The sequence below is a fragment of the Myotis davidii genome, unplaced genomic scaffold (assembly GCF_000327345.1).
Source record: "Myotis davidii unplaced genomic scaffold, ASM32734v1 scaffold1322, whole genome shotgun sequence".
Classification (NCBI taxonomy): domain Eukaryota; kingdom Metazoa; phylum Chordata; class Mammalia; order Chiroptera; family Vespertilionidae; genus Myotis; species Myotis davidii.
The window spans coordinates 74,700-86,924 of record NW_006293319.1 but is presented as its reverse complement, the minus strand read 5'-3'; the positions used below and the strand labels follow the sequence as shown (position 1 = coordinate 86,924).

Here is a 12,225-nt window from a genome sequence, read left to right as displayed (position 1 = left end):
TCTTTCGAAAAAAAAAAAAAAAGTAATTCTTACTATTTGCAACAGCATGGATGGAACTGGAGAGCATTATACAAAGTGAAATAAGCCAGTGAGAGAAAGATAAATATCACGTGATCTCACTCATATGGGGGATATAATGATCAACATAATTTGATGAACAAGAATAGATCAATCTAGAGACAAATGGCAGGGGAGGGGTGATTAGAGAGCAACAAAAGGGCTTGTATGCATCCATATTAGCATAATCAATGGACACAGACACTGGGGCAGTGGGGGCTTGCCCGGGGTGGGAATGGCTGGGGGGGTGCCAATTGGGGGAAAAGGAGCCATATGTAAAACTTTAGAAAATAAAAAAGTAGTACAAATAAAAAAATAAATAAATAACCTGTTTGAAGAAATAATGACAGAAAATTACCTTGATGTTGGGAAGAAAAGTCACACAAGTCCACAAACAAGCACACAGAGTCCCAAACAAGATGAACCCCAAAAGACTGACACGAAGACACATAGTAATTAAATTGGCAAAAATCAACAAAAAAATAATCTTAAAGGCTGCCAGAGAGACAGAAAGTTACCTACAAGGGATCTCCCATTAGAATATTAACTGATTTCTCAACAGAAACACATCAGGCCAGAAGGTAATGGAATGAAATATACAGTCATGCAATGAAAGTGTCTGAATCCAAGAATACTATACCCAGCAAGGCTATCATTCAAAATTGAAGGTGAAATCAGGAGCTTAACAGACAAAAAAGGCCTAAGGATTTTATTTCCACCAAACCAGTAATGTATGACTGGCTAAAGGGACTGCTGTGAAAAGAAGAAATAGACAGGGAAGAAGGAAAATAGGCATAAAAATTAAATATGGTGACAACCAAGTACCTATCAATAATAACCTCAAATATAAATAGATTAAATGCTCCAATAAAAAGACATAGGGTAGCTCAGTGGATAAGAAAACATGACCCCTATATTTGTTGTCTACTAAGGCTCACCTCAGAAAAAAAGGACTCACACAGACTGAAAGTGAGGGGATGAAAAAAAAAATTTTTCAGGCAAATGGAAATTTAAAAAAAGCTGAGATAGCAATACTTATATATGGCAAAATAGACCTCAAAGTGAAGGCCATAACAAGAGATAAGGGCATCCACATCATAATACTAATAGGAGCAATTCAACAACAAGATATAACTCTGGTAAATATATATGCACCTAATACAAGAGCAACCAAATAAATACATTTAAAAAAAAAAAAAACTTCTGGAAGATATTAAGGGAGAGATCAACAGCAACACAATCATTGTAAGGGATTTTAATACCCCATTGACATCACTGGATAAATCCTCTAAACAAAAAATCAGCAAAGAAACAGCAAGCCTAAAAGACTCACTAGATCACAAAGGAATTAATCAACATCTTCAGAACATTTCACCCAATGCTACAGACTACACATTCTTCTCCAGTGTGCACAAGACATTTTCAAAGATAGAACACATATTGGGACACAGGCAAAGTCTCTTCAAATTTAAGAAGATTGAAATCCTATCAAGCATCTTAGATCACAATGGCATAATATTAGAAATAAACTACAATAAAAACAATTTAAAAAATCAAACACTTGGAAGCTAAATAGCATGCTATTAAACAATGATTGGGTTACCAAAGAGATCCACACTGGGGAACAGTGAAAGCAGTCTTGAGAGGGAAGTTCATCGCACTATAGGCCTAACTCAAAAAACAAGAATAAATGGTAATAAATTATCTAACCCTATAACTTAAAGAAGTAGAAAGAGAGCAACAGAAAAGCCTAGAGTGGACAGAAAGGAGGAAATAATAAAGATCAGAGCAGAAATAAATGACATAGAGACAAAAAAAATACAAAAGATCAGGAAAACCAAGAGCTGGTGTTTTGAAAGGATAAACAAGATTGATGAACTTCAAATCAATCTCATCAGGAAACAAAGAGGACACAAATAAACAAAATAAGAAATGAAAGAGGTGAAGTAACAACCGATCCCTCAGAAATACAAATGATTATGAAAAAATATTATGAATAACTCTATTCCAATAAACTGCACAACCATAATGAAATGGACATATTCCTAGAAAAATACAGTCTTCCAAAACTCAATCAGGAAGAATCACAAAACTTGAATAGGCCCATAACGACTGATGAAATTGAAGTTGTAAATAAAGCACTTCCAGCAAACAAAAGCCCTGATCCAGATAGCTTCACAGGGGAGTTTTACAAAACATTCAGAGAAGAACTAACGCCTCTCTTCATCAGACTATTCTAAAAACTCAAGAGGAATGAACAATATAAAGAATTACCCTAATCCAAAAAATAGATAAAGACACTACAAAGAAAGAGAATTACAGGCCAGTATCCCTGATGAACATAGATGCTAAAATCCTTGACACAATTCTAGCAAATCAGATTCAGCATTACATTAGAAAGATCATACACTATGACAAAAAAAAAAGACTTAAAAAAGAAAAGAATATGAAAAGACAGACACAAGACCAAAATAATTAGAGGAGGAAAAAAGAAACCAAAAAGATAATATGAAATCTTTAAGCAAGAGAAAAGAAACAGAATTAGGATAAAAAAGAAAAGAAAGAAAAAATAAATGAAATAATAATTTAAAAATAATAATTATGATAAATAAAATATAGACTAGAAAAAGAAAAATGAAAAGAACAGTAAAAAATACAATAAATAAAAATAAAACAAGAAAAATGAAAGAGGAACAAAATAGAATTACAAGGAAAGAGAAATAAGAGTATCCTATCTAATAAAAGGGTAATATGCAAATTCATCATCACTCTTCATCATCACTCTGTCACAAAGATGGCAGAGCCCTTAGCGGCCAGGATGGGATGCTGGCAGCATTGCCCCAGCAATGCGAGCCCAGTGTCCCATGCCCCAGCCACACAGAGGGAGGGAGGGGCCTCTGGCCAGAGGCCGAGGCACCGGATGCTGGTGTCATTGCAGGCCAAGCTAAGGGACCCTCCCACTCCCACCCATGCACAAATTTCATGCACCGGGCCTCTAGTATGAAATAAAAAAGAGAAGAAAGAAAAAAACTTTCAATCTGCTATTTATGGAGCTTGCTAGATTTTGTTCCTATGTTGTTGAATCTGTCCCCTTGGTGTGTTGGTCCTGGACCTCCTAGGTAGGAGGTGTCCAGTACAAGGCAATGTGTGTTGCTGTCCCTGTGTGGCCTCTAATACATGGTAGGGTGGATCCTTAAGTATTCCAGTGGGCCTCTAACCCAGGGGCTGGGTCTTTCTCAGGTCTCTCATCTTGAATGTCCTTGTTCTGAATTGCTATCCCTTCCCCCATGGCACTGGGCAATGCAGGGTGTCTGGGTCCCTCTCCCTGTCTTTTCCTGTCCCCTCTCTGCAGTCTCCACTCACAATATTTTAAATCAGCTATTTTTCAATTGGCTTTTCAAGCTGAATGTTCTGCAGTTTAGCTGCAAATCTGGTCCAGTGCTGGGAGCAAGCTGACAATGGGGCTTTCCTAGTGTGCAGCCATCTTGGAATTGAGCCTATAACTGTATAATTTAAAAGTTTTAACATATTTGCATAGTTGTGTCTCCACTATATAATTTTAGTATGCATTTTTTCATCCCAAGTAGAAATGCCATATCATGTATCAAACAACCCCTCTAACCCTTTCTTCCTCCCCCAATCCATCAGAAGCACTAATAGTTTTGGTTCCATGGATTTGCCTATTCTGGACATTTCAAATAAATGAAATAATACAGTATGTGATCTTTTTTTCCTTTTATTTTTATTTTTGATGCTATTATAGATGTCCCCATTTTACTCCCCTTTGCCACCTTCCACCCAGCCCCCAGTTCCCCCTTCCCTCTGACCATCACCACACTGTGACTCCTTTCAATTATCTTAACATTTTTTAATGTTCATCCATGGAACAATATGTTAGTATTTTATTTTTATAACTGGATAATATTCTAATGTATGATTATACCACATCTATTTAGGAATTTATCTGTATGTATCTTGAGGTGGGTCCACAGGATTCTGGGATCACTAAAAACTTTGCTACAGAAATCACACCTGTGGGGCTTCATACTTATGTGACCCTAGAAGTGGATATGAAGTTTGGAAGGAGAGATAAAAACTCCAGGGCACATTGAGCACTTCCACTTTCTTTCTTTGCTGAGTGGGCCTGTGGCCCTGGTTAGGAAGATGGTTGTGGATGTGGCTGTCAGGTGGGCTTTGAATTCTGTATAAGAACTGCACTCTTTGCCACAGTTACATCTGGGTGTTCAGGAACACAAATCTGCTGAACATAATCCTGGTTGTAATAAAAAAGCAGTTCCCTTTCGGGAGGAATATCTTGTGAGGTACAAAAATAAATTATTTCATCATGGGTATAATCCACCAAACTCTGCTCTTCCCAGTTACTGGCTTTGCACAAACATTATCCAATTGCATTCATTTTTATCAGTTGTAACAATGCAGAATTCTAGGACACCATTGTGGTATAACTTCTAAATATGTTTAACTATCTTGTCTGTCCATTCTGTTACTTTCATGGAATTACTTTGGTGGCCAATGAAAGGCCCAAAGCAAGTCCACACAGGAATGGTCTCTCCAGTCCACAAAAAAACTTTTGCTTCCACAATTGAGTGGTTGAGAACAAGGTGCTTTGGGAGAGAAAGCCTCACTCTTCTCTCTACTGGAGTGTCAGGAACAGAAGTCACTGGTCGGTGATCAGGGCGGTCTGAGGAATAGGCTCAGTCACAGAATGTGCACCAAGTTGTGAACAAGGTTGCCGTATTTTCCTTGTTTGTATTGGATTCTTCCATTTGTCGTGAAGGTGGTACAAAATAACGACTGTTCAAAGATACATCTGTTACAGTATTCCAGGGCAGGAGGAATAGGGAAACTGAGACAGGAAAGTTAAAACAAGGCCAAACAGTGTGGGCAATTTGAAATCATCTTGTAACTAACAAGCCATTATCTTCCCCAGCCAAGGACAAAAGAGCAAATGGTTTAAAAACCTCCCTAATGAGAGAATGAAGGAAGGGAGGGGGGAAGGGGGAAAGGAAAAAAAAGGGCAGTTTTATTCCCTAAGCCAGTGGTTCTCAACCTTGGCTGCACATTAGAATCACCTGAGAATCTTTTTAAAATCCTGATTTCTGGGCCTTATCCTCCGGAAATTCTGTTTCTTTGTTATGGGGTAAAGCCACAACATTAGTAACAAAGAAACAGAATTTCCAGAGGATGAGGCCCAGAAATCATGATTTTAAAAAGTTTCCCAGGTGATTCTAATGTGCAGCCAAAGTTGAGAACCCCTGCCCTAAGCAGAGAAGCCAGGAGTCGAAAGGCTTGGCAAGACAAAGTTGCCAGGTGCTTCTCATGAATTCTGGGGAGGGCACAAGAAAGTAAAAAAAAAGGTACCTTGGAAGTTAATCTGTACCAAAATAGTCAGCAAAGGAGTTTTAAAATCTATAGACAGGACTGTATATAAAGCTTCCAACCCCCACCCAACCTGCTCTTCATATTAGCTGAGAGCCCATCGGTGCTTCGTAAGCCAGATGTGTAGGTTTGCTTGCTCTTCTTTTTCAATAAAAGTGCATGCTTTAATTGCTTTAATAAATTGGCTTTTTTTGGCCTAGCTAGTGTGGCTCAGTGGATAGAGTGTCGGCCTGTGGATCAAAGAACCCCAGGTTCGATTCTGGTCAAGGGCAAATACCTGAGTTGCAGACTCCTCTCCTGCCTTGGGTTTGGTCAGGGTGCATGCAGGAGACTACGAATCAATGTGTTTCTTTCACATTGTCGTTTCTCTCTGTCTTTCTCTCTCTCTTCCACTCTCTAAAAATCAATGGAAAAATATCCTTGGGTGAAGATTTAAAAAATGATAAAATAAGTTGGATTTTTACAATGCAGTCAAGGTCTCTTGTATAATTCATTTACAGTGGGGCCTTGACTTTCCAGTTTAATTCGTTCCAGGACTGAGCTCATTAAGGAGCTCATTAAGGAGCTCGTTAACTCAAATTACTCTATCAACTCAATGCAAAAAATCGGTCGAGAGACAGCTGGTATCTCAGAAAACTCATTAGGACACTCATAAGTCAAGGCCCCACTGTATATGAGAAGACAAGAATCGAAGTTGGGGATACTCCCCTCCCACTGATTCAGGGACCTGTTGGGCAACACCTCTCTGGTGTCAGTGAGAGGTGCCTATAACACATCTACATGACCTGTTCCCATAGAAACCCTCCTAGGTGATGGAGGAGATAGCCACAGGTTCTAGGCATAGGTCAACTTCATGTTGGGAAACAGATTCTAAGGAGGTAATGTTGTGTGAGGTAGAGACAGCCATGCTTACAGAGTTGGGACTTGTGACCATGCTGTGAATGGAGTCACTGAGGGCACAGATATCCTCTTGACCCAACTTGCATTGTGTGCTGCCTCCATGACCACAAGAAGTTCCAGGCCATTCCCATGAATGGGTATCACACCACCATGCCCTACACTGTCGGCAGCAAGGTTCTTGCTCATATAATCCACAGGCAGAGAGGTTCATGACTTCTGGAGCCATTTGGGATTTGAGAATTCCCACCTGCAACACCATCCATTTTAAGCTCCTCTGCCATTCCATCTGTAGAGATGAGGCTGATAACCCTAAAGATGTTCTCCATAGTGATTTTTGTGTCCAAGGCTACCTCATGGATGAAAAGTGTGGGCACTGTGAATGTTCACAGAGCGAGAGTCTATTGAAACAATGCCTTGTTCTAATCCAACATTTCCATTGGACCAATAGGGATCTAGTGCTGAAGTATTAGCGGTGATAGATAATGCTATATTAACATCAACATTTATAGAGTTGAGGTGGATGTACTGAGGAGGTTGTCTGTCAGCTAAATAAGATAAAATGTCAGGTAGAATGGTTCAGAAGTAATTGCTCTCCAGGTGGGAATAAGGTGGTGGAGGTAGGGTGTAGTTTCTTTTGAGTAACCCACACAACACCTCTCGATCACCATACACATTGGGAGCATCAGAAACAATGCAGATGGCAGAGAGCTCAGGGAGGGACCCAGGTTTGTAACTGCCACTGGCTGGACTGAGGCAGGGATGGCATTGTGAGTGGGTGAGGCAGCAAAACCCAGGTGACTCCCTGATGCTGGCAAGGCGCTGCTCACAGAGAATGATGTCAACCGCTCCACCCTCACTGGTCTCAGGTTCATTTCATTCATGCTGTGATGTATCTGCTTGGGGCAAAGTACCAGAGAAAAGAGCACATGGGTGGTCCAGAAGCAGCATCAGGTTTTGCTTTACAGGGTCACACGCTACTGAATCTTGCCTGCAACCAATGCACAAACGCAGCCACTCATCCCTAGGCCACAGCAGGCTTTCAAACTTCTCAGGGCCAGTAGCCATACAGGCGTTGTGAGATGGGACATGCAGGGGGACACCTGTACTGGGCTGCATATCTGGCACTTCGGCCAGACAGGTCATGCCGTGCTGTCTGTTCCTAAAACATATAGATAGGAAGATACTGACATCAGGCCAGGCCTTGAGATGGCCCCTTCCCAGCGCAGGCCTTTTCCCAGCACACAGTCCTTCTTTCTCAGAAGGCCCGGAAGTCTCATTCCAAATTTGGGAGACAAAGGACTGGAAAAAGTATAAATAGAGTTTCCTCCATATTAGGAGGCCCAGAATTTGAAAGACACATTTTCTCTGGGCCTCTACAAAATTTAATAATAAAATGTAACTCCTGTAGTCAGCGCTGCAGTTCGGCCTCTGCTTTGGCAAGGTGCTGTAACTATAGCCAGCTGGCCAGCTTAATAAAGTCTCTTAAATTTAAATTCTGAGTCGGTGGTCTATCTCGCTGAGTGCACTCATAACAACCCAGGGCTTTTTGAGAGGGGGGCTGCCCAAGCTCCCAGCCACATGGGGGTCTGGGGAGGCTTGAGCTCCTGCCATGCCACTTTGTTCCTCATCCAGGTTGAGATCGGCCCTGGGGATTCTCTAGGCCCTCTGGAACCCCCCTCTCCCCTCCCCTCACACGCCAGGGGCCTCTCCTCTAAAGTTTCCTGCCTGGCCCAACCCTCCTGTACCACAGTTTTCTGTTGTTATTTTTTAACCACTTATTTGTTGATGAGCACTTAGGTGCTTGCATAACTTGGCTATTATAAATAATGCTGAAATGAACTTTGGTGCACATTTTCTTTTGAATTGGTACGTTGGGTTTCTTCAGATATATACCCAGAAGTGGGATTCCTGAATAATAAGGTGGTTCCATTTAAAAATTTTGAAGAGCCTTCATACTGATTTCCATAGTGGCTGTACCAGACTGTATTCCCATCAAAAGTGCATTTTTAATTTGGACATTTGCAGATGTGTGTTTCCTTCTAAGTACTGCTTTAATTTCATAAATGTTGACATGTTATGTTTCAGTTTTCATTTATCTCAAAATATTTTCTAATTTTTTTGTTATTTTTCACAGTACATTTTTTTTTATTGTTAAAATTATTGCAGATGTCCCTTTGTTTGCTTGTTTTCTCATTTACTGCCTCTACCCCATAGCTGCCCCTGGCAGGCTATCACCACTCTATTGTCTGTGTCATGTGTTATCCATATATGCATATAAGATCTCTTAAATGCTCCCTTCCAATGCCTTCTCTTTGAAATTCGTCAGTCTGGTCCATGTTTCTGTCTCTGGTTCTAATTAATTCATCAGTTTATTTTGTTTATTAGATTCCACATATGAGTGAGATCATGTGATATTATCTTTCCCTGATGGGCTTTTTTCCCTTAGCATAATACTCTCCAGGTCCATCCAGGCTGTTGCAAATAGTAAGAGTTATTCCATTGTGTAAATAAATATACAACAGCTTTTTTATCCATTCATCTGCTGACAGGCACTTAGGCTGTTACAAATCTTAGCTACTGTAAATTGTGCTGCTATGAAGATAGGGGTGCATATATTCTTTCTGATTGGTGTTTCTGATTTCATAGAATATAACCCTAGAAGTGGGAACACTGGATCAAATGGCAGTTCCACTTATACTTTTTGAGGAAACTCCAGACTCTTTTCCATTAGTGGCTGCACCAGTCTGCATTCCAAGCAGCAGTGCACAAGAGTTCCCTTTTCTCTACATCCTTATCAACACGTCATTTATTGATTTGTTAATGATAGCATTTTGACTGGTGTGAGGTGATAGTTCATTAGAGTTTTAATTGCATATCTCAGATGATTTATGACTTTGAGCATTTTCATATGTCTCTTGGCCTCCTGTGTGTCCACTTTGCAGAAGTGTTAATTCAGGTCCTTTGCCCATTTTTGTAATTGGATTGTCTTCCTTTTGTTAAGCTATCTTAGTTCCCTATATATTTTGGAAATTAAGCTCTTATCGGATGTATCATTGTCAAACATGTTTTACCATGCACTGGGCTCTCTTTTCATTTTGTTCATGGTTCTTTTTCCATGCAGAAACTTTTCATTTTGATGTAGTCCCATTTGTTTATTTTCTCCTTTTTTTTTTTACTTTTTTATATATATATTTTATTGATTTGTTACAGAGAGGAAGGGAGAGAGATAGAGAGTTAGAAACATCGATGAGAGAGAAACATCGATCAGCTGCTTCCTGCACATCCCCCGCTGGGGATGTGCCCGCACCCCAGGTACATGCTCTTGACCGGAATCGAACCTGGGACCTTTCAGTCCGCAGACCGACGCTCTATCCACTGAGCCAAACCGGTTTCAGCTGTTTATTTTCTCCTTAGTTTCCCTTGCTCAAAGAGGTATATCCATAATCATATTGTTACCAGAGATGTCTGAGATTTTGCTGCCTATGGTTCCTTCTATGGTTTCTTCTATGATTTCTAGAATTACATTTAAGTATTTTTTTCTTTTTTACTTTAAATTATTTACTTTTTAAAGTATTACATATGCCTCCTTTTCCCCCCATTGACCTCTCCCCGGCTGCTACCACCCCCAGCACATGCCCCCACCCTTATCCACTGAGCCAAACCGGTTTCAGCTGTTTATTTTCTCCTTAGTTTCCCTTGCCCAAAGAGGTATATCCAAAACATATTGCTCCAAGAGATGTCTGACACTTTGCTGCCTATGGTTTCTTCTAAGATTTTTATGATTTCATGAATTATATTTAGGTCTTTTATCCATTTTGAGTTTATTCTTGTGCATGGTGTAAGAAAGTGGTCTAGTTTCATTTTATTTTGCATGTAGCTGTCCAGGTTTCCCAACACCATTTCTTGAAGAGAACCTGCTGCTACCACCCCCAGCACATGCCCCCTCCCTCCTGCTGTCTGTGTCCATGGGTTATGCTTATATGCATGTATACAAGTCCTTTGGTTGATCTCTTACCCGCTTCCCCTCCCCTGCCTTCCCAATAAGGTTGAATGGTCTGTTTGATGCTTCTATGTCTCTAGATCTATTTTTATTCTTCAGTTTATGTTGTGAATTATATTCCACAAATGAGTGAGATCATGTGATACTTATCTTCCTCTTCCTGGCTTTTTAACTTAGCATAATGCTCTCCAAGTCCATCCATGCTGTTGCAAATGGTAAGAGTTCTTTCTTTTGTACAACAGCATAGTATTCCCTTGTGTAGATGTACCACTGCTTTTAATCCACTCATCTTCTGATGGACACAGGCTGTTTCCAAATCTTAGCTATGGTAAATTGTGCTGCTATGAACATAGGGGTGCATACAGTGGGGCCTTGACTTACGAGTATTCCGACTAACGAGTTTTTTGAGATACCAGCTGTCTCTCGGCGGATTTTTTTGCATTGAGTTGTCAGAGTAATTTGAGTTAACGAGCTCCTTAACGAGCTCCTTAATGAGCTCGGTCTCAGAACGAATTAAACTCGTAGTCAAGGCCCCACTGTATATCCTTTCTGATTGGTGTTTCTGATTTCTTGGGATATATTCCTAGAAGTGGGGTTACTGGGTCAAATGGGAGTTCCATTTTTAATTTCTTTGAGGAAACTCCATACTGTTCTCCACAGTGGCTGCACCAGTCTGCATTACCCCCAGTAGTGCACAAGGGTTCCTTTTTCTCCACATCTCGCTAGCAGTTGTCCTTCATTGACTTGTTGATGATAACCATTCTGGCAGGTGTGAGATGGTACCTCATTGTCGTTTTGATTTGCACCTCTCGGACAATTAGTGACTTTGAGCATGTTTTCATATGTCTCTTGGCTTACATTTAAGTCTTTTATCCATCTTGAGTTTATTCTTGTGTATGGTGTAAATTGGTAGTCTAGTTTCACTTTTTTGCATGTACCTATCCAATTATCCCAACAGAATTTATTAAAGAGACTGTCTTGACTTTATTATATGCTCTTGCCTCCTTTATCAAATATTAATTGAACATAATGGCTTGGATTAATTTCTCTATTCTCTATTCTGTTCCATTGGTTTATATGCCTGTTTTTGTTCCAGTACCAGGCTGTTGTGAGAACAGTGGCTTTGTAGTATAACTTGATATCTGGTATTGTGATCCCTCCAATTTTATTGTTCTTTTTCAAGATTGTTGTGGCTATTTGGAGTCTTTTTGGTTTCATATAAATTTTTGGAGTGCTTGTCTTAGATCTGTGAAATATGCCATTGGTATTTTAATGGTTATTGCATTGAATCTATAGATTGCTTTGGGTAGTATAGACATTTTAATGATGTTGATTCTACCAATCCAGGAACACGGTATATTGTTCCACTTGTTTATATCTTCTTCTATTTTTTTTTCAGCTGCCTGTAGTTTTCATAGTACAGGTCTTTTCCCTCCTTTGTTAATTCCTAAGTACCTTAATTTTTTTGTTGCAATGGTACATGAGATTATTTTTTAGTTTCTCTTTCTGAGAGTAAATGATTGTTGCATAAAAATGCCATTGATTTCTGGATTAACTTTGTATCCCGCTATGTTGCTGAATTAATTTATTGTATCTACTAGTGTTTTGATGGAGTCTTTAGAGTTTTCTATGTACTACCGTATTTGCCGGCATATAAGACGACTGGGCGTATAAGACGACCCCCTAATATTTCCACTCAAAATACAGAGTTTGTTATATACTCGCCATATAAGACTACCCCCTCTTCCGCACACATTCCACACACCAAATAAAAGGTAAAACAATATCAGATTTGATTTTTAACATTTTAATTTATATTCAAATGCTTATGACATGCAGGAAAACTGTCACAAGGCTGTATGTAATCA

The 12,225-nt window shown here is 39.7% G+C and overlaps 1 pseudogene; it reads right to left on the bottom strand.

Moving 5' to 3' along the window:
• Positions 1 to 3,983: 3,983 nt before the first annotated feature.
• LOC102774294 lies at positions 3,984 to 7,238 on the bottom strand (annotated as a pseudogene).
• Between the last annotated feature and the right edge of the window lie 4,987 nt (positions 7,239 to 12,225).